This window comes from Tachyglossus aculeatus, chromosome X1 (genome assembly GCF_015852505.1).
Source record: "Tachyglossus aculeatus isolate mTacAcu1 chromosome X1, mTacAcu1.pri, whole genome shotgun sequence".
Classification (NCBI taxonomy): domain Eukaryota; kingdom Metazoa; phylum Chordata; class Mammalia; order Monotremata; family Tachyglossidae; genus Tachyglossus; species Tachyglossus aculeatus.
Window position 1 is genome coordinate 3,105,002 of NC_052101.1, and position 20,861 is coordinate 3,125,862.

A 20,861-nucleotide genomic window follows, 5' to 3' on the forward strand; every position below is an offset into this window, starting at 1 on the left:
AATCAATCAATCAATCAATCAATCAATCGTATATATTGAGTGCTTACTGTGTGCAGAACACTGTACTAAGTGCTTCCTACCATGTGCCAGGCACTGTATTTTGCTCTGGAGTAGATACAAAATGGTATGGTTAGACACAGTCATCGTCCCACGTGGGGCTCACAGTCTTAATCCCCATTTTACAAATGAGACAACTGAAGCATGGAGAAGTTAAATGACTTTCCCAGGATCACACAGCAAAGTGGTGGAGATGGAATTAGAACCCAGCTCCTCTGAGCCCCAGGCTTATGCTTTCACTAGGCAACTCTGTTTCTCATTCATATTGCAAGAATCCAAGCCCTCAGTGGAACTTTCTTATCATTTGGGGACAGTTAAAGCTGATATTAGGTGGACTTTTAACACTGGATAACACAGCCCTGAATCCGGGCGGGGGTACTTAATAAGTGCTTTCTGAAGTTGATGATTTCTGCCTTGCTGGGATTTAAATCCCAACTCATTTTCTTTCCCTCTTGTCATTAAATTAGTTGGGTCATGGGTGGACTTAGACCAGATGGAAATAAAACATAGCATAATTTGTCTTTAGCAGCAAAAAGCAATAACGACAGCATCCTGCGTATAGGCTTTTGCCTGTGGATTCTGGGAATTTAAAAATTTGGGGGAGCCTAATACTCTAGAATGCTGATTTGATCTCTCGTATTTATCACTAAACACGTATAGAGAGCCCTGACCGTGAGACCACAGCAGTTCTGAGGTGTACAGTTGGTGCCATCCTCATCACAGACAAGGAGGGAACCTGCAAAGGTAGGAATTTCACTCTGACATTAAGGAAGTAACTCCCTCTGTCAAAGCCATGAATAATGGGAAAGCTCCTAGAACTGATGGCATGTCTGAAGTTTCTACGAGCACGGAGGGAATGTCATCCCAAGGCATCTGCACGACCTGTTCCCCCACATATGGAACACTGGAGAAATTTCACCCGACATCAAAGATGCCACTTAATCACCATCAGCAAAAAGAGCAGGGAAAGGGCACACTTGGGGAATCAGCTGGGGAATCTCAGTCCATTCCATTACTTACTGAGAAGCAGCGTGGCTCAGTGGAAAGAGCCCGGGCTTTGGAGTCAGAGGTCATGGGTTCAAATCTTGGCTCTGCCAATTGTCAGCTGTGTGACTTTGGGCAAGTCACTTCACTTCTCTGTGCCTGTTCCCTCATCTGTAAAATGGGGATTAAGACTGAGCCCCCCGTGGGGCAACCTGATCACCTTGTTACCTCCCCAGTGCTTAGAAAAGTGCTTTGCACATAGTGCTTAATAAAGCCATTGTTATTATTATTATTATTATTATTAGAACGTTCAAGCCAGAATCCTTCTGCGTTGACTGCTAAAGTGCTTATTATAGTGCCCGGCACATAGTAAGCGCTTAGCAAATTGTTGTTGTCTTATGCTGTCAAGTCATGTCCGACCCATAGCGATGCCATAGACACATCTCTCCCAGAATGCCCGACTTCCATCTGCAATCGTTCCGGTAGTGGATCCGTAGAGTTTTCTTGGTAAAAATCTGGAAGTGGTTTACCATTGCCTTCTTCTGCGCAGTAAAAGAGTCTTTGTCCTTGACTCTCTCCCATGCTGCTGCTCCCCAGCACAGGTGAGTTTTGACTTGTAGCAGATTGCCTTCCACTCACTAGCCGCTGCCCAACCTAAGAATGGAATGGGTAGGCCTCTGCTCGACTCTTCTTCCTGTAGTCGTGACTGGTAGAGTACTGGAAACTCTCCAGGTGTGACCCTGAGTGGGGGGGGCTTAACAAATAACACAATTACAAAGTCTGCAGTGAACTGAGCTCCACCAGAATCCCAGCGTGGCTTCCAATACCATCCCTGAGCGTCAGGTTCGAGGCTTCTAGTCTGAGACGGGAGCAGGAACTGTTCAGGAAGCCATAGTGCATCCTCTCTATTGTCATCGCAGATTTGCCCAAAGCTTTGATCACTATCCATAAATCTGTTTCCTGGACTGCAGGGACCCAGTCTCCTTCCTCTTCGCCATAGAAGAAGCATAGCCTAGTAAGCGCTTAGTACAGTGCTCTGCACATAGTAAGCGCTCAATAAATACGATTGATTGATTGATTGATTGGCTAGAACACGGGCCTGGGTGTCAGAAGGTCATGGGCTCTAATCCTGGCTCAGCCACTTGTCTGCTGTGTGACCTTGGGCAAGTCACCTTAATCAATCCAATCAATCAATCAATCAATCGTATTTATTGAGCACTTACTATGTGCAGAGCATTGTACTAAACGCTTGGGAAGTACAAGTTGGCAACATATAGAGACAGTCCCTACCCAACAGTGGGCTCACAGTCTGAAAGGGGGAGACAGAGAACAAAACCAAACATACTAACAAAATAAAATAAATAGAATAGATATGTACAAGTAAAATAAATAAATGGAGTAATAAATAAATCAATAGAGTAATAAATAGAGTAACTTACCCGGGCCTCAGTTCTCTCCTCCGTAAAATGGAGATTAAGACTGCGAGCCCTTTGTGGGATCGGGTCTGTGTCCAACCTATCTTATATCTACCCCAGCGCTTAGAACAGTGCCTGGCACATGGTAAGCGCTTAACAAATACCATAATGATAATTAGGACTCTGGCTACTGCCTAGCAAATTTGACTGCCTGGAGAAGTTCATCAAATCATTACACTGCTTCACAATGGAATATTAAGTTGGTTGGGTCAGAGTCAGTGGTTCTCAGTTTGGCCCTTTCTTATCACCTGCATTATGAAATTTATTAAATCAATCAATCATATTTATTGAGCGCTTACTGTGTGCAGAGCACTGTACTAAGTGCTTGGGAAGTACAAGTTGGCAACATATAGAGACAGTCCCTATCCAACAGTGGGCTAACAGTCTAAAACCTTTTTAACATTAAAAGTTAACATTAAAAGTAAACATTAAAAAGTTTAACATTAAAAACATTTAGCATTAAACATTTACTATTTGCTAAACACTGGGAGAGATACCAAATTATGAGGTGGGACGCAGTCCCCATCCCACATGCAGCTCACGCTCTGCAGTGTGGCCTAGTGGAAAGCGTGCAGGACCGAGAATCAGGAGACGTGGGTTCTAATCCTGGCTCTGCCACTTACCTGCTGTGTGATCTGGGATAAGTGCTTAACTTCTCTGTGCGTCATTTCCTCTTCTGTTAAAATGGTGATAAAAAAGTGCTTAACAAATAGCATAATTAGTCATGCTATTGTTTATACACAATAGGCTCTCAAAAAGCACTATTTTTTTAAAAAGTCATAATACTTTAGGCTCTTTTTGTAACGGATGAATATTTGGGCTGGAAATCACAAACTGCAGGAAATATTAATTTGAAATTAAGCATTTTGTTTTAATGTCATGAAACTTGTAGGCATCGACTGCTTTGGCATCACTGCATCTCTGTTTCTGCTTCTAGAAAGCTCTGTCATTTGCGTTTGAGACTTGAATAGGCAAGGATCAAGTCTTTGTAGTTAAGAGAAAAAAATATGGTGGTTTGCAGGAGGCTACCAGATGGTTATTGTTGCGTAGGAGTTTGGTGCACATTCAACTATGTTGGCTAAATATTGAAATTCTATAGGAAATTTTCCTTTTCAACACGGTCTTAGGGATTGGCACCGTTTGATCCTTCTGGTGGTCCAGTTCTCTGTTCAATTCGCTAATTCGTTGTGCGACTGCTGCAGGCAGCAGAGTACGATGCTATTCAAACCCAGTTACGTCTGTTTGGGTGTTTTCAGGAAAATGCATATGGACTGAGCTCCGGCCATAAAAGCTCCCCAGCTGCACACAGAGAAAGAGCGAGAGAGAGGGAAAGATCAAGAGCATCCTGAAACCATTGAGTCCACTGTTGGGAAGGAAAGGGGAACAAAGAGCGGTCCTTCTGCATTGACATTTAATTGGAATGGAGCAGGTCCTTCCTATTTATACCAGTTGGTACTTTCTACTAGAGTAAGTCCCACAGGCTGGTGGACTATAAGCTCACTGTGGGCAGGGAAGGCATCTGTTTTACTGTTGTACTCTCCCATGAGCTTAGTATGGGGCTCTGCACACTGTAAGTGCTTAATTAATACACCTGAACAAATGAATGGCCAGAGTAAAATCCCAGAACTGCCCCACTTGTCAATTCTGAGGTTCTAGAACCCTCCAGAGGGCAGGAATTGGACTCCAGTTTAGCTGTGAGGGCAGGAGGAGAGGGGACGAGGGAGTGTGGGTGTATGTGTGTATGTGTATGGAGTGGGGATTTTAGCCTCTTGGGAGGTCTTAGTGGGATCTAGAGAAATACAATATGTTGAGTTCTAGTTTTTTTGTGTATTTTTTTTTCCAATAGACTTACACTGTGTTAGAGAGAAAGGGTAATTTAATTTGGATGAGAACTCTGTTTTACTGTTTTATTATCCTCTCCCAAGAGCTTAGTACGGTGCTCTGCACACTGTAAGTGCTCAATTAATACACCTGAACGAATGAATGGCCAGAATAAAATCCCAGAACTGTCCCACTTGTCGATTCCAAGGTTCTAGAACCTTCCAGAGGGCAGGAATTGGACTCCAATTTAGCTGTGAGGGCAGGAGGAGAGGGGACGAGGGAGTGTGGGTGTATGTGTGTATGTGTATGGAGTGGGGATTTTAGCCTCTTGGGAGGTCTTAGTGGGATCTAGAGAAATACAATATGTTGAGTTCTAGTTTTTTTGTGTATTTTTTTTCCAATAGGCTTACACTGTTTTAGACAGAAAGGGTAATTTAATTTGGATGAGAACTCTGTTTTACTGTTGTATTATCCTCTCCCAAGAGCTTAGTATGGTGCTCTGTACACTGTAAGTGCTCAATTAATACAACTGAATGAATGAATGGCCAGAGAAAAATCCCAGAACTGCCCCCCTTGTCGATTCCGAGGTTCTAGAACCCTCCAGAGGGCAGGAATTGGACTCCAATTTAGCTGTGAGGGCAGGAGGAGAGGGGATGAGGGAGTGTGGGTGTATGTGTGTATGTATATGGAGTGGGGATTTTAGCCTCTTGGGAGGTCTTAGTGGGATCTAGAGAAATACAATATGTTAAGTTCTAGTTTTTTTATGTATTTTTTTTTCCAATAGGCTTACACAGTTTTAGAGAGAAAGGGTAATTTAATTTGGATGAGAACTTGGTTGATCCTCATGGATTTTATCATCTATGTGCCCTGCCTAAGATAAGATCATTTCTTTCTTCATCTGTTAGTAGGCTTTCTAATTAAAAATGAGAGCTTGGGGATTGATTGTTTAGGGGAAATCTTTTACAGATTTTATGCGTGTTGTAAATTTTGACACTGGCATGGATTTAGGAGAATGTTCCAAAGGTAGCCGCAAAATTAAATGTGACTTTTTTTAGGAAAAAAACCAAGACAGTTTATGTTAATTATGTACATATACATCTGTAATTTATTTGAATGTCTGCGTCCCTGTCATGTCTGTAAACTCCTTGTGGGATGGGTTGTTTTTTACCTACTTTTTTGGATTGTATTCTCCCAAGCGCTTAGAACAATTCTCTGCAAACATAAACACTCAGTAAATTCCATTGATTGAATGATTGATTATAATTGGGATATTGAAATTATTTTCTTCTAAATTTCACCATTTTTTTAGACTTCTAGTCTGAGGAGAAAGTTCCAGGGCACATAAGGTAAACCATGCTAACCCTTTAGAAATTCTCACTCAAGGCGTGATATTTTTCCATATCTCGTAAGGTGTGGGCAGGGAGGCAGCCAGTAATTTTAGCCAGACTACATAGGGTGACTATATACAGTGTACTTCACATTATTCATTCATTCATTCAATTGAATTTATTGAGCGCTTACTATGTGCAGAGCACTGTACTAAGTGCTTGGGAAGTACAAGTCGGCAACATATAGAGACGGTCCCTACCCAACAACGGAGGAGACAGACAACAAGATAAAACATGTGGACAGGTATCAAGTTATCAGAATAAATAGAAATAAAGCTAGATGCACATCATTAACACAATAAATAGAATAGTAAATATGTACAAGTAAAATAAACAGAGTAATCAATCTGTACATACATATATACAGGTGCTGTGGGGAGGGGAAGGAGGTAGGGCAGAGGGGATGGGGAGGAGGAGAGGAAAATGGGGGCTCAGTCTGGGAAGGCCTCCTGGAGGAGGTGAGCTCTCAGTAGGGCTTTGAAGGGAGGAAGAGACCTAGAACATACCACTGGTGGTTAAATATGCCAGTGAATGTGTATGTGTGTGTGAGACTAAAAATGTCGACCTACAGGTGTGAAGATCATTCCTTCATTCAAACATAATTATTGAGCACTTACTGTGTGCAGAGCACTGTACTAAGCACTTGGGAGAGCACAATACAATAATAAACAGACACATATTGTACATATATATTCTCCACTGAGCATGCATATACATCTGTTAATGTAGGGGATTGAGCCCCCTTCTTCCTCTCCCCCTCCTCCCCCTCCCCATCCCCTCACCTTACCTCCTTCCCCTCCCCACAGCACCTATATATATGTATATATGTTTGTACATATTTATTACTCTATTTTATTTGTACATATTTATTCTAATTATTTTAGTTTGTTAATATGTTTTGTTATCTGTCCCCCCTTCTAGACCGTGAGCCCACTGTTGGGTAGGGACCATCTCTATATGTTGCCAACTTGTACTTCCCAAGCTCTTAGTACAGTGCTCTGCACACAGTAAGTGCTCAATAAATAGGATTGAATGAATGAATGAATGAATGAATGAATGAATCTGTCTACACCTGTATTGTCTTGTCTTTATGCCGTCTAGTCATTTCCAACCCATAGTGACACCACGGATGCATCTCTCCCAGAACGCCCCGCTGTCCATCTGCAATCATTCTGGCAGTGAATCCATAGAGTTTTCTTGGTACAATTACAGAAGTGGTTTACCATCGCCATCTTACATGCAGTCAACTTGAGTCTCCGCCCTCGACTCTCTCCCATGCCGCTGCTGCCCAGCACGGGTGAGTTTTGACTTGTAGTAGATGGCCTGCCACTCGCTAGCCACTGCCCAAGCTAGGGATGGAATGGGTAGGCCTCTGCTTGACTCTCCCTTCCACAGCCGAGACTGGTAGAGAACTGGAAACTCCTGAGGTGCGACCCTAAGAGGGGCTATACCTGCATATGTAAGGTATAATGAGTGAATATATAAACTAAATGTGTGTGTTATTACATTTGTATATATAAAATGCAATAAAGCACACATATCAATCAATCAATCAATCAATTGTATTCATTGAGCGCTTACTGTCTGCAGAGCACTGTACTAAGCCCTTGGGAAGCACAAGTTGGCAACATATAGAGACAGTCCCTACCCAACAGTTTATACATTCTCATTTTCATATGTAAATGTATTTTAACACTTATTTAAACGTGTTTAAATCAATTCTTGTGTATTATTACAGTAGATATTACATGCATACACATATAAGGTAGAGATGCATGTAAATACGTGTTCAATAGAGAATTATATTTGCATATTCTGAAAAGAATAGCTAACTTCTACTAATCATAATAGGTTAATCATGTTGCTATTGTATCAATCAATCAATCAATCATATTTATTGAGCACTTACTGTGTGCAGAGCACTGTACTAAGCGCTTGGGAAGTACAAGTCGGCAACACATAGAGACAGTCCCTACCCAACAGCGGGTTCACAGTCTAGAAGGGGGAGACAGAGACCAAAACCAAACATACTAACAATATAAAATAAATAGAAAAGATATGTACAAGTAAGATAAATAAATAAATAAATAAATAAATAAATAAATAAATAAATAGAGTAATAAATATGTACAAGCATATATACATATATACAGGATATATATATATGTATATATACACATATTTAAACATATAAATATGTATATACATATATAAACATATATAAATAATATATATATATATAGTAGGTCATAAGTGATGGCCGGGGCCACTGGATATGCTTCCTCCCTCAGTCGGCTATGACCCACATAGAGTTACTTGCCCACATTCACCATTCCAATTGAAAAGTATGGCCCATCCTATGCGAAACTCATAGGTAATCAACTTTGCTTATGGAGATATAGAATCAGATATCCAATCTTCTTAAATTAACATATTTGGGAAAAATCTTTGGCTCTCACCAGGTGGAGTTCATTATTTCCGAAAAAAATGTCGGGTGTATAACTTCTGAAATCCTGCCTTAAAAAAATATAACAACAACAGCTCAGTGAAATTTTTAATTGTTGTCCTTTATACGCAAGCCTTCATTTTTCAGTAATCTAGGTTGCATCTTCCTTTATGGGAAATAACTTGGACCAAATTAGAGTATATAGATGTATTTTTAAAAGAATCGGCTTTATCTGCTGTTTTCCACAATAGCTCCTCATCTGCCTGTCTCCTCAAAGTCTTAAAAAGAAAAGTCTTTTTCACTGGTCTAATGTGGTTCAAATGTGAATCTGCCTGAAGGCAGAGGAAATGCACTTGATATTTCAAGGTTCCTTCTCATTCTTTAATTGTATGGACATCAGTTTGCTAGAAGCTGCTTAAAACTCATTTTGTACGCACTATGTAGGTATATCTATGTATATATATATATATATGGATTATATGTATATAGTTATATATATATATATATAGAAATGCTTGTAAATTCATATTTTTTCTATATGAATTTTATATTATATCGTATTGTGTATATATGAATTTTCATGCAACTCTTAGGAAAAATAGTCTTTCCTCTTTTGAAACTGTCTTCTGTTACTAGGGTGTGTTCATTTCCTATACATATGTATAATCCAATTTAACAGCATTTTTTTTCTTTTGCAATCAAAAGAGGTCTTGGAAATCTCCCAACTGTTCTTTGCCCGAACAGTCATTTTTTTACCTCCCTCTGCACATCCACTGCAAGAATATGCTTGCTGTGTGACCTTGGGCAAGTCACTTAAACCTTCTCTGTGCCTCAGTTTCCTCATCTGTAAAATGGGGATTGTGACTGTGAGCCCCATGTGGAACATGGAGTGTCCAACCTGATTACTTTGTATCTACTGGCAACATAGTAAACGCTTAACAAATACCATAAAACAAAGCAAAAAAACCCCCAACAAATTGGATCAGTGCACACAATGAGATGTCAGAGATATCTTTTGGGGCATGATATACCACACAAACACATGTGGGTTAGCCATTTTCCTTTTGCAGCTTATCTACACAAAGTGACAAGGATGCGGGAAAACACGAGCAGTTAATTGATAAAATGGAAAAGATCAAAAACATTTCAGAAAGGAAAGCCGTCTTCTCTTCGTTCAGCGATGTTCCTAATTTAGAAGCATCTGAAAATGATTTCCTAGTGAGACTTTAACTTTCAAGAGTGGGATGTGGACCTTTTCTAAGAACACTCTATCTGGGTTTTGTTTTATAATGTAAACGTGTAGTCAAGAATGCTATCTAAGAAACTCTAGCAGAGGGAAACGGCCATCTGACCTATCATCCTTGAATTTTGTTTTAGACTAATCCCACCTTCCTGGGTTTCCACCATAACCTTTAATCCCTTTTTTCTTTCTAAAAAGACTGGGCTGAGGTGTCTATTGAGCAGAATTTCCTGGTAACTTTTTCCATATGTTTATTAGCTTTCACTTGAAAAAATTCAGCCTTTGTTGCTTTGGTATTTCTGCATCCTGATCATTTAAAGTTGGGTTCTTTGCCTGTCACCATTTTATCAGCTTTAGAAAAGAAAAAAAAAAAAAGCCCTACCTTCGTTTTTAGTCCTGGATAATTTATTTCACTTTCCTTTGAAATCTTCAATGAGGATTAACCTAACTGCAAATTGTCCTTATTTGAAATGGCTTTTTTCCTTTTTCCCGGATTTTGGAGTTGCCACCGTATGCACTGAGTAAAAAAAACAAATGAAATTATCATTGAGATATGATCTGCGGTGTGACATGAAACTAAGGGCTGTTTGTTTGGAAATGTTGGGTATTTGACTCTCACCTCCATGATTTATTCTCTTGTTTTGACCTTGTAGTCTTCCTTGACTCTGTTGTCTGTTTGCATGACACTATTCCTGTCATCTTTAAGCTGTCTTTCCCCAACCAAACTGAGAGTTCAATGTGTAGCAGGAACTATTACTTAGCTGCTTATATTGCTTCTACTAAAACACCTATTGTGGTGCTTGACGCATTGGAAGCACTTAAGAAATTACATTATTATTATTATTATTAATATTATTACCCTATGTGGAGTATTTTATCATGGGATCATTCCTATAATATAGTGCTTGAGGCTGAGACTTTGGGAAAACTGATTATCAGGTAGGCTGATGAGCAATGATGATTAGAGAGTTGAGAAGCAGCAAGGCCTAGTGACCATTCCTGGGAGTCAGAAGACCTAGGTTCTAATCCTGGCTCTTCCACTTGTCTGCTGTGTGACCTTGGGCAAGTCGCTTAACATCTCTGTGCCTCAGTTACCTCCTTTGTAAAATGGTTTGAAGATTGTGAGCCTCATGTGGGATAGGAACTTTGAACAACCTAATTGTCATGTGTCTACTCCAGTACTTAGAACAATGCCTGGCACATGGCAAGCGCTTAGCAAACACTATTAAAAAAAGTAAGCACTCAGTAAATACAACTGATTGATTGAAAGATTGATTGACTGTGAGTCCCATACAAGACAGGCACTGTTTCGTACCTGATAAACTCGTATCTACCCCACTACTTAGTACATTCATTCATTCATTCAGTTGTATTTATTGAGTGCTTACTGTGTGCAGAGCACTGTACTAAGCACTTGGAAAGTACGATTTGGCAACAGATAGAGACAATCCCTACCCAGCAATGGGCTCACAGTCTAGAAGGGGGCCTGGAAAATCTTGTCTTATGTCGTCAAATCATTTCCAACCCATACTGACTCCTTGGCCACATCTGTCCCGTCTCCACCAACTGTCAGCTGTGTGACTTTGGGCAAGTCACTTCACTTCTCCGGGCCTCAGTTCCCTCATCTGTAAAATGGGGATGAAGCCTGTGAGCCCCCTGTGGGACAACCTGATTACCTTGTATCCCCCAGCGCTTAGAACAGTGCTTTGCACATAGTAAGTGCTTAATAAATGCCATTAAAAAAACACAAATACCAAAAAAAGATGATTCCTGAGGGATCTTTGCCTTTGATCGTCTTGCTTAATAATAATAATAATTATGATGACATTTATTAGCGCATACTATGTGCAAAGCACTGTTCTAAGCGCTGGGGAGGTTACAGGGTGATCACATTGTCCCACAGGGGGCTCACAGTTTAAATCACGATTTTACAGATGAGGTTAATGACTTGCCCAAAGTCACACAGCTGACAACTGGCGGAGCCGGTATGTGAACCCGTGACCTCTGACTCCAAAGCCCGTGCTCTTTCCACTGAGCCATGCTGCTTCTCATCAATAACTATATAACATTATATAGTAATAACTATATAATTAATATATTATACAATCAATACTTGTAATTAATATGAATAATTGTATACTATATAATAATAATAATGATGGCATTTATTAAGCGCTTACTGTGTGCAAAGCACTGTTCTAAGCGCTGGGGAGGTTACAAGGTGATCAGGATGTCCCACGGGGGGCCTCACAATCTTAATCCCCATTTTACAGATGAGGTAACTGAGGCACAGAGAAGTTAAGTGACTTGCCCAAGGTCACACAGCTGACAACTGGCGGAGCCGGTATTTGAAACCCGTGACCTCTGACTCCAAAGCCCGTGCTCTTTCCACTGAGCCATGCTGCTTCTCATCAATAACTATATAACATTATATAGTAATAATTATATAATTAATATATTATACAATCAATACCTGTAATTAATATGAATAATTGTATATTATATAATAATAATGATTAAAAAATCACCAACATCTATCAGGTCCTCCCCATCCACTCAACTCAAGCAGCTACCACCCGGAATGAACTCTCATTCCGACTCCATCAGCCTTCTTAAGACTGTGAGCCCCTAATGGGAAAACCTGATCACCTTGTAACCTCCCCAGCGCTTAGAACAGTGCTTTGCACATAGTAAGCATTTAATAAAATGCCATTATTATTATTATTATTATTATTATTATTATTATTATTATTATCCATCTCCCTGATTCCACTTTCTCCCCACTTTAGTCCATATCGCCGTACCCTATCTTTCTGCAGATTCCTCCAAAAGTCACCCACCTCTGTCCGCATCAATCTCCAAGGCTGTCCATTAACTCTCTCCATCTGACATCTGGGCTTACTTCACCCCCTAACCGCAGGTTCTGACATTCTTTACCCCTTTCAAGCTCACCTACCTGTACTTCTCTCTTCACTTTCTTGCCTCCGACCCCTAGCTCTGCTGCTCATTTATTCATTCATCATCATCATCATCATCAATCGTATTTATTGAGCGCTTACTGTGTGCAGAGCACTGTACTAAGCGCTTGGGAAGTACAAGTTGGCAACATATAGAGACAGTCCCTACCCAACAGTGGGCTCACAGTCTAAAAGGGGGAGACAGAGAACAAAACCAAACATACTAACAAACTAAAATAAATAGAATAGATATGTACAAGTAAAATAAATAAACAAATAGAGTAATAAATATGTACAAACATATATACATATATACAGGTGCTGTGGGGAAGGGAAGGAGGTAAGGTGGGGGGGATGGAGAGGGGGGCGAGGGGGAGAGGAAGGAAGGGGCTCAGTCTGGGAATATGAGAAGCGGGCAGCGTGGGTTATTGGAAAGAGTGCGGGCTTGGGAGTCAGAGGTCATGGGTTCTGATCCTGGCTCTGTCACTTATCAGCCGTGTGACTTTGGGCAAGTCACTTCACTTCTCTGGGCCTCACTTCCCTCATCTGTAAAAGTGGGATGAAGACTGTGGGCCCCACGTGGGACAACCTGATCACCTTGTATCCCCCCAGTGCTTAGAACAGTGCTCCTCCTTTCCTCTTCTCCCAAAACCTTCTGCATCACCCTGATTTGCTTCCTTTATTCATTCCCCACCCCTCAGCCTCACAGGACTTATTTCTATATCTGTAATTTATTTATATCAATGTTTGTCTCCCCTCTAGACTGTAAACTTGTTGTGGGAAGGGAATGTGTCTACCAATTCTGTTATATTGTGGCTCAATGGAAAGAGCACAGGCTTGGGAACCAGAGGTCATGGGTTCTAATCCCAGCTCTGCCGCTTGTCAGCTGTGTGACTTTGGGCAAGTCACTTAACTTCTCTGTGACTCAGTTACCTCATATGTAAAATTGGGACTAAGACTGTGAGCCCCACGTGGGACAACCTGATTACCTTGTATCCCCCCAGTGCTTAGAACTGTGCTTGGCACTCAGTAAGTGCTTAACAAATGCCATTATTATTATTATCATATTGCTATATTGTACTTTCCCAAGTGCTCAGCACAGTGCTCTGCACACAGTAAGCACTCAATAAATATGGGTGATTGATTGGTGAACTGGTTAAGTTAGTTTGCAGACCTCATTTGTTGACAATCTGCCCCGTTTTTGGATGTCGAGCGTGGTTTGCAGGTCATAACTCTTGAGAAGTTTGGGCACCACAATAGCTTTGTAGACCAACTTGGTATGGAGTCTGATGCCTCATTTTCACCATGAACTGTCTTCCAGTCTCCGGAAGACCTTACTGACCTCTAACTGTGTTTCCTATCTCTCTGTGGAACGTGCTGCCTCGGTAGCAGAATTTGGCGACAACTCTGTGCTCTGGGTTGCCGATAATAACAACGATAATAATAATTATGGTATCTGTTAAGCACTTACTATGTGCCAGGTACCGTACTAAGCACTGGGGTAGATAAAAACAGATCAAACTGGACACAGTCCCTGTCCCACTTGAGGCTCACCATCTCAATCCCCATGTTACAGATGAGGCAACTGAGGCCCAGAGAAGTAGAGTGACTTACCCAGGGTCTCACAGCAGACGAGCAGCGGAGCCGGGAGTAGAACCCATGACCTGCAGGCTTCCAGGCCCGAGCTGTATCCACTATGTCATGTTGATGGAAAACTTTGTTTTGAGGCTAGAGTTTTCTCATGGGGTCGATGGCACGAGACTTTGGTTTCTGAATGCTTATTGGTGATAAAGCTGCGTGGAATCTGTTCAGAGGATCCAAGACCATTTGCATGTGTTGTAGCGTGTGTGGCTCTGCAAAAGGGTCTCCTTGGGATTGGAAGCTCTATGATGGGCAGGGAGCGTATACAGTCTCAAGCATTTAGTACAGTGCCCTGCACCTACTAAGTTCTCAATAAATAGCACTGATTAACTGAGTCACGGAGCAGTTGTTGGGCTGCCATCTTAAAGACTTTTGACAATGTTCATGTCTTTTGGCTGGATGGCTTCCGGTGGACAATAATAATAATAATAATTATAACGATGGTACCTGTTAAGCACTTACTATGTGCCAAGCACTGTTCTAAGCACTGGGATAGATACAAGGTTATCAGGTTGTCCCACGTGGGGCTCACATTTCTTAATCTCCGTTTTACAGATGAGGTAACTGAGGCACAGAGCAGTTTGGGAAGCAGATTCTGACTCCACCTTGCAGATCTCTTTTTTAGTCAGTTGTATTTATTGAGTGCTTACTATGTGCACAGCACTGTACCAAGCAATCGGGAGGCAATATAACACTAAGCAGACGTATTCCCTGCCCACAGCGAGCTGATAGTCTCGTTGCAGCAACCACAGGAACCCCCTGTTTCAGATTCAGACTCATCACCTAGAAGCCTAAGGGTTTTGCAAAGTTTCTCGGAGTAGCTGAATTTGCTAAGCCATTTCCAGAGGTCTGGTCTGTTGATGGTGTCAAATGGTCTCGTAAGATCAACAAACACCGTGTAAAGGTCTTGGTGGTGTTTGCTACACTCTTCCTGTGTCTGTAATTCCACAAGGGGCATATATGCTCTGTACATATACATAGTTGCACCTTGACCTCTAGATTTGGTCTGCATTCAATCTGTAAATTGTCCAGGATAAATCCAAATGACTTGAACGTGACTTTACACCCTGCTTTCTCTCAAACCACATACTTCGTGCCTTCCCTCCCAGAGGGAAATGTTTTTCATAGAGTCCAGGGGCGCAGACATTTGTTTAAACTTTGTTTTTTTAAATGGTATTTCTTAAGTGCTTACTATGTGCCAGGCACTGTACTAAGCACTAGGGTAGATATACATGTCCAACCTGATTATCTTTTATCTACTCAACAGTTGGAACAGTGCTAGAGAAGCAGCGTGGCTCAGTGGAAAAAGCCTGGGCTTTGAAGTCAGAGGTCAGAAATTCAAATCCCGGCTCCGCCAACTATCAGCTGTGTGACTTTGGGCAAGTCACTTCACTTCTCTGTGCCTCATTTACCTCATCTCTAAAATGGGGATTAAAACTGTGAGGGCCATGGGACAACCTGATCACCTTGTAACCTCCCCAGCGCTTAGAACAGTGCTTTGCACATAGTAAGCGCTTAACAAATACCACCATTATTATTATTATTATTGATGCATAATAAGCAGCATGGCTCAGTGGAAAGAGCCCAGGCTTTGGAGTCAGAGGTCATGGGTTCAAATCCCGGCTCTGCCAATTGTCAGCTGTGTGACTTTGGGCAAATCACTTAACTTCTCTGTGCCTCAGTTATCTCATCTGAAGAATGGGGATGAAGACTGTGAGCCCCCTGTGGGACAACCTGATCACCTTTTAACCTCCCCATCGCTTAGAACAGTGCCTTGCACATAGTAACCGTTTAATAAATGCTATTATTCAGAGAAGCAGCGTGGCTCAGTGGAAAGAGCACAGGCTTTGGAGTCAGTGGTCGTGGGTTCAAATCCCGGCTCTGCCAATTGTCAGCTGTGTGACCTTGGGCAAGTCACTTAACTTCTCTGGGCCTCAGTTACCTCATCTGTAAAATGGGGGTTGACTGTGAGCCCCCCCGTGGGACAACCTGATCACCTTGTATCCCCCCAGCACTTAGAACAGTGCTTTGCACATAGTAAGTGCTTAATAAATGCCATTATTATTATTATTATTAGCATTAGCATTAGCATTAGCATTTAACAAATACCATCATTATATTAGATAATCCAGTTCGACACAGATCATGTCCCACATGGGCTCATGGTCCTAGGCCCCATTTTATAGATAAGGGAACTGAGGCACAGAGAACTTGTGACGTGCCTAAGGTCATACAGCAGACAACTAGGAGAGCTGGGATTAGAACCCAGGTCCTCTGATTCCCAGGCCCATGTTCTATCCACTAAGCCACACTGCTTCTCCATACCTCCTGGTACTATTTCCTAGGAAAACCCCCAACAACAGGTAATTTACGCTATTCAATCAACCAATCAGTCAGTGGTATTTATTGAACGCTTACTATGTACCGAGCACTATACTAAACCCTTGGGAGAGGAACAGTATAACAGAGTTATAATAATAATAATGACGGCATTTATTAAGCACTTACTATGTGCAAAGCACTGTTCTAAGCGCTGGGGAGGTTACAAGGTGATCAGGTTGTCCCACGGGGGGGCTTACAGTCTTCATCCCCATTTTACAGATGAGGTAACTGAGGCCCAGAGAAGTGAAGTGACTTGCCCAAAGTCACACAGCTGACAGTTGGCAGAGCCGGGATTTGAACCCACGACCTCTGACTCCAAAGCCCGGGCTCTTTCCACCGAGCCACGCTGCTTCCCATATGGCATAGCTCTAAGCATCATCAGTATCTGCAAACTCTCCTGCCACGATAAGGCATGGAGTCATAAGAGAGGTTTTTTTTTAATGATATTTGTTAAGCACTTGAATGCCTGGTAATAGTAAGTGCTTAACAAATACCATTTAAAAAAAAATGTGTGCGTGTATGACATGCGATAGAGGCTCGTGGACTGAGCCAGGTCCCAGATTGAGGCCGCGTCCATTATAATTTAAATCTAGCTGGAGTTAGGACTGCATCTCTCCAGTGCCGCCTTCTGCGGCATTCTGAGTATTTCCAGCTGCTGACACTGAATAGCCTCGTTTCCTCATGGAAGAACACTTGCCAGTTGGTTGCCCCACCCCCTCTCCTTTTTATTTTTGCTGCTGGAAGGACTTGGGTGATGATTTATAGAGCATGTCCAATTGGCTCTGTTTGTCAGAGGCCTGCACACTAAGGTCGCCGGTGTGCTTGTAGGGTGGACCTCCAAGAAAAACACCTCACAGCAGGCAAACATGCAAACTAAGCAAAACAAGCTTAGGAATGCAATCATCTGCTCAGGAAAGTTGCTAAAGTGTTTGCCATCACAATAAAGTTGCAGTCCGGCATCTCCATATTCAGGGCCAGGCTTAGCACTGGAGGCTTTGGCGTTTTCAGATATGTAGATAATTTCTTTAAGTATGCTTTCAGGCGTAGCTTCCTCCTTCAAGCGGAAAATGCAGTTCAGTCACCTTTATAAACCTGCTGTCATACAGCTTCCCCATTTGTTTATGGCAGGGGAACCTCGGAAAATTCCACACTGAAAATCCTTGAATCTGACTGGGGTGATGTCGAGATGCTTAACTCTGATGACGACTTGTAGCTTTGCATTTTTCTTCCAACTCCACTAAGTTAAATGTCATGACAATCTAAGCTTTGAATGTTTAATATAAACATTCTAGGTTCCAGCTCTGGTTATTATTTATAAGACTTTAGTAACTAACTTTAATGCAAATTTGACATTATTCTGCAGAGTTGTTTTTTGTGTGTGTGTGTGTTTATGCATGATGGAATTATTTCACTGATGGTAAGAACAGCCATAAAAATCTTTCACAGCACAAGTTAAAGTTCAGAAGTATTCACTGCCCTCCTGCTACTGTCTGCTCTGGAGCTGGCTGGGAAGCTTTGGGTAACAAAGTAGCAATTCTTGCAAGAAAAATAAATAAATAAATAAAATAAATGAATGCAGCAGTTATTGAAAGCAGCCCAGAAAACATAAGAAGTTCAGGGTCTAAGCGAAACATTTCTATTGTATTCACAGGTATCTAGAAAGTGTTCAACTCAATGTCAACATCTTCATGAGTTTGATTCTTGCTTCCATCTAATCCAGTTCCTGATTGACTTGCTCTAACTCCAATAGCTCATAGGGAGAATAAAGCTAAAATAAAATTTCAGTCTTGTAAATTTCCAGGATTTTTATTACTGCAGACTTAAAGGGAGCACTTTCTCAACGTGGAGAGTAAAATGCACAAATGTTTAGCACATAATTGAAAGCTTTCCAATCTGCTTGGGTAACAACTTTATTAAAGAGAGGGGCTTATTAGGACAAATAAAATTTTAAAGGTTATTTCTTTGATTCCTACAGGTATTAGTAACATTATTCTACTGTATTCTTTCAAAAATATTCTGCTAAAACTGCCTTTTAATATTTTCTTGAACTGTAGTCTATTTTTTTTTCCTGGGTAATTGTTAGTGAGAAGTGCCTATTTAGTTATAAAATTGGCAGGTAATTAACATTTATTGGCCAGCATCTCTCATTTGCTGCTTTTCTAATCCAACTCTAAGAACCTTGTTTATTTTGTTCATCTTCACTTAGAGATTTGGAGTCTATTAAGGGCGGATTTCCCACTGAATGGATTTTTTTTTTTTTTTACTCCTATTTCTTGTTCCCTGGCCCTCTATGCAGGGAGAAAACCACATCTTTGTTTTGCTAAATGCCTTAATTGTGTAAATTCTTTATTGTTGCACTTACAAAGGCTCTGACAGAGTAGATTGGTGTTTCCTAAACTGGAATTTATACCTGTGGGGCACGGAAGGCAAGAAAAGTTGGTTTGGGCCCAGAGAAAGAGTACTTTCCTCATCCACTCTTGGTGTCTGTTTATTGTTATAGTCTTCTCTCCCAAGCGCTTAGAAAAGTGTTTTGCACACTGTAAGCACTCAATAAATACGATTGAATGAATGAATCCATATTATCGAGTGGATTTTGTCACCTGAGGCTGCAGGATCAAGCATCTTTCCGGGCTGTAAATCAAAGAGCATACAATTCTGGTCTTGCTACATTCATTATAAATGATGTCTATAGCCCCTAAGCCTTAGTGATCCCAAATTACTGGACTAAGCCTCTGTTGGTTTGTGATCCCTGGACAAAGTACGGCAGCATCAAGAAGTATTGCTACAGGAGGAACTGCCACAGTGATCAAATTTTATCTCCATGTCCATGCTTGTACTATTGATTTGTGTATCTTTTAAAGTTTGTAATTCTTGCTTCTAAAAAGAAGAAAAAATAAGGGGTCTGGAGGTGGCTGAGAAACTGCGCTATGCAGGTCTGTTGCCATGAGATAAGGGGGAAAAAAGTGAATTTAATTTGCATTTTTACATGTGCAAATTACATGTCCCAGATTTCTTTTGTTTGTTCTTGCTCTTTAAGAATTCCAGTTCCTGAAATACTTGCCAGATGCTCCTGAGGTGGGCTTTCGACAGCAGCTTACAGCACAGCACAATGTAATGTTTTCATATGCGATGACAAAATGCATTTTTTTGCAAACAAAATGTTAGGCAGGGAAAAATGAACACAGTATATTCTTGCCTGTTTTCCCCAAAGATTTGTTGCATTCCTCTTCTACCTCATTAGACTCTTTCCCCCCAGTAAATCCAGCGGTTTGGAGGTGTCTTGGTCCTAAGCCCCTCCCTCTTTCCTCCTCATTTGCTTTCTTTTGGTCCCTGTGCCCTTCTCTCTCACACTCACACAACTGAACCGAAGCCCCTGCCTCTTCATCATTATGTCACATACAGTGAAAGCAATGGGGGAGGAAGAGGAAGAGAGGCAGAGAGAGGGTCTCAGATGGGTTGTGTCAAACAGCACACCTAAATCACGGTAGTCACGGGATCGAAAATGAAATATTCATCTGCAAAGAGAGGTACACATATGTGACATGGTAAGTCTGCCTGTGTATTCAAATAGATTTTCAACCGTAGATTTTTCTCCACTTCAACACTCAGTATTTCCTTATATAGTTTAGAGTGGGTCGGGAAATCTGAGAAAGGAACGCATAGCTTAAAGGGCCTGATTTATTACTATTAATCACTATGACACTGATAACTGTGGTATTTGTTCAGTGTTTCCTATGCACCAAGCACTATACTAAGCACTGTAGTAGATACAACATAAACCCATTGGACAAGGTACCTGTCCCGCATAGGGGTCACAGTCGAAGAGGGAAATTGAATAGGTCTTTAATGTCCATTTTACAGATGAGCAAACTGAGGGATGGAGAAGCTCAATGATGCCTGAGATTTTCTCTAGAAAAATCATGAAATGAATATCTGCACTTATCCCAAGGCTTACTCAGTCCTTTAGCACATTTAAAGTGCTTAATAAATAATAAGGGTTATTTGTATTACTAATAATATCTCAATCAATCAATCAATCAGTCGTATTTATTGAGCACTTACTGTGTGCACAGCACTGTACTAAGCGCTTGGGAAGTACAAGTTGGCAACATATAGAGACAGTCCCTACCCAACAGTGGGCTCACATGGGCACTACGTGATCACTTATCTCACAGCGTGCTTTGGAAAGCAATTGTACTTCCTAAGTGCTTAGTACAGTGCTCTGTACACAGTAAGTGCTCAATAGATATGATTGAATGAATGACAGACGTGCTGTCCTTTTCTTTTTTAGTCTCCCTCTGATTTCTAGACTGTGAGCCCATTGTTGGGTAGGGATCATCTCTGTTGCCAAATTGTACAGCGTGGCTCAGTGGAAAGAGCACGGGCTTGGGAGTCAGAGGTCATGGGTTCTAATCCTGGCTCCACCACATGTCTGCTGTGTGACCTTGGGCAAGTCACTTAACCTCTCTG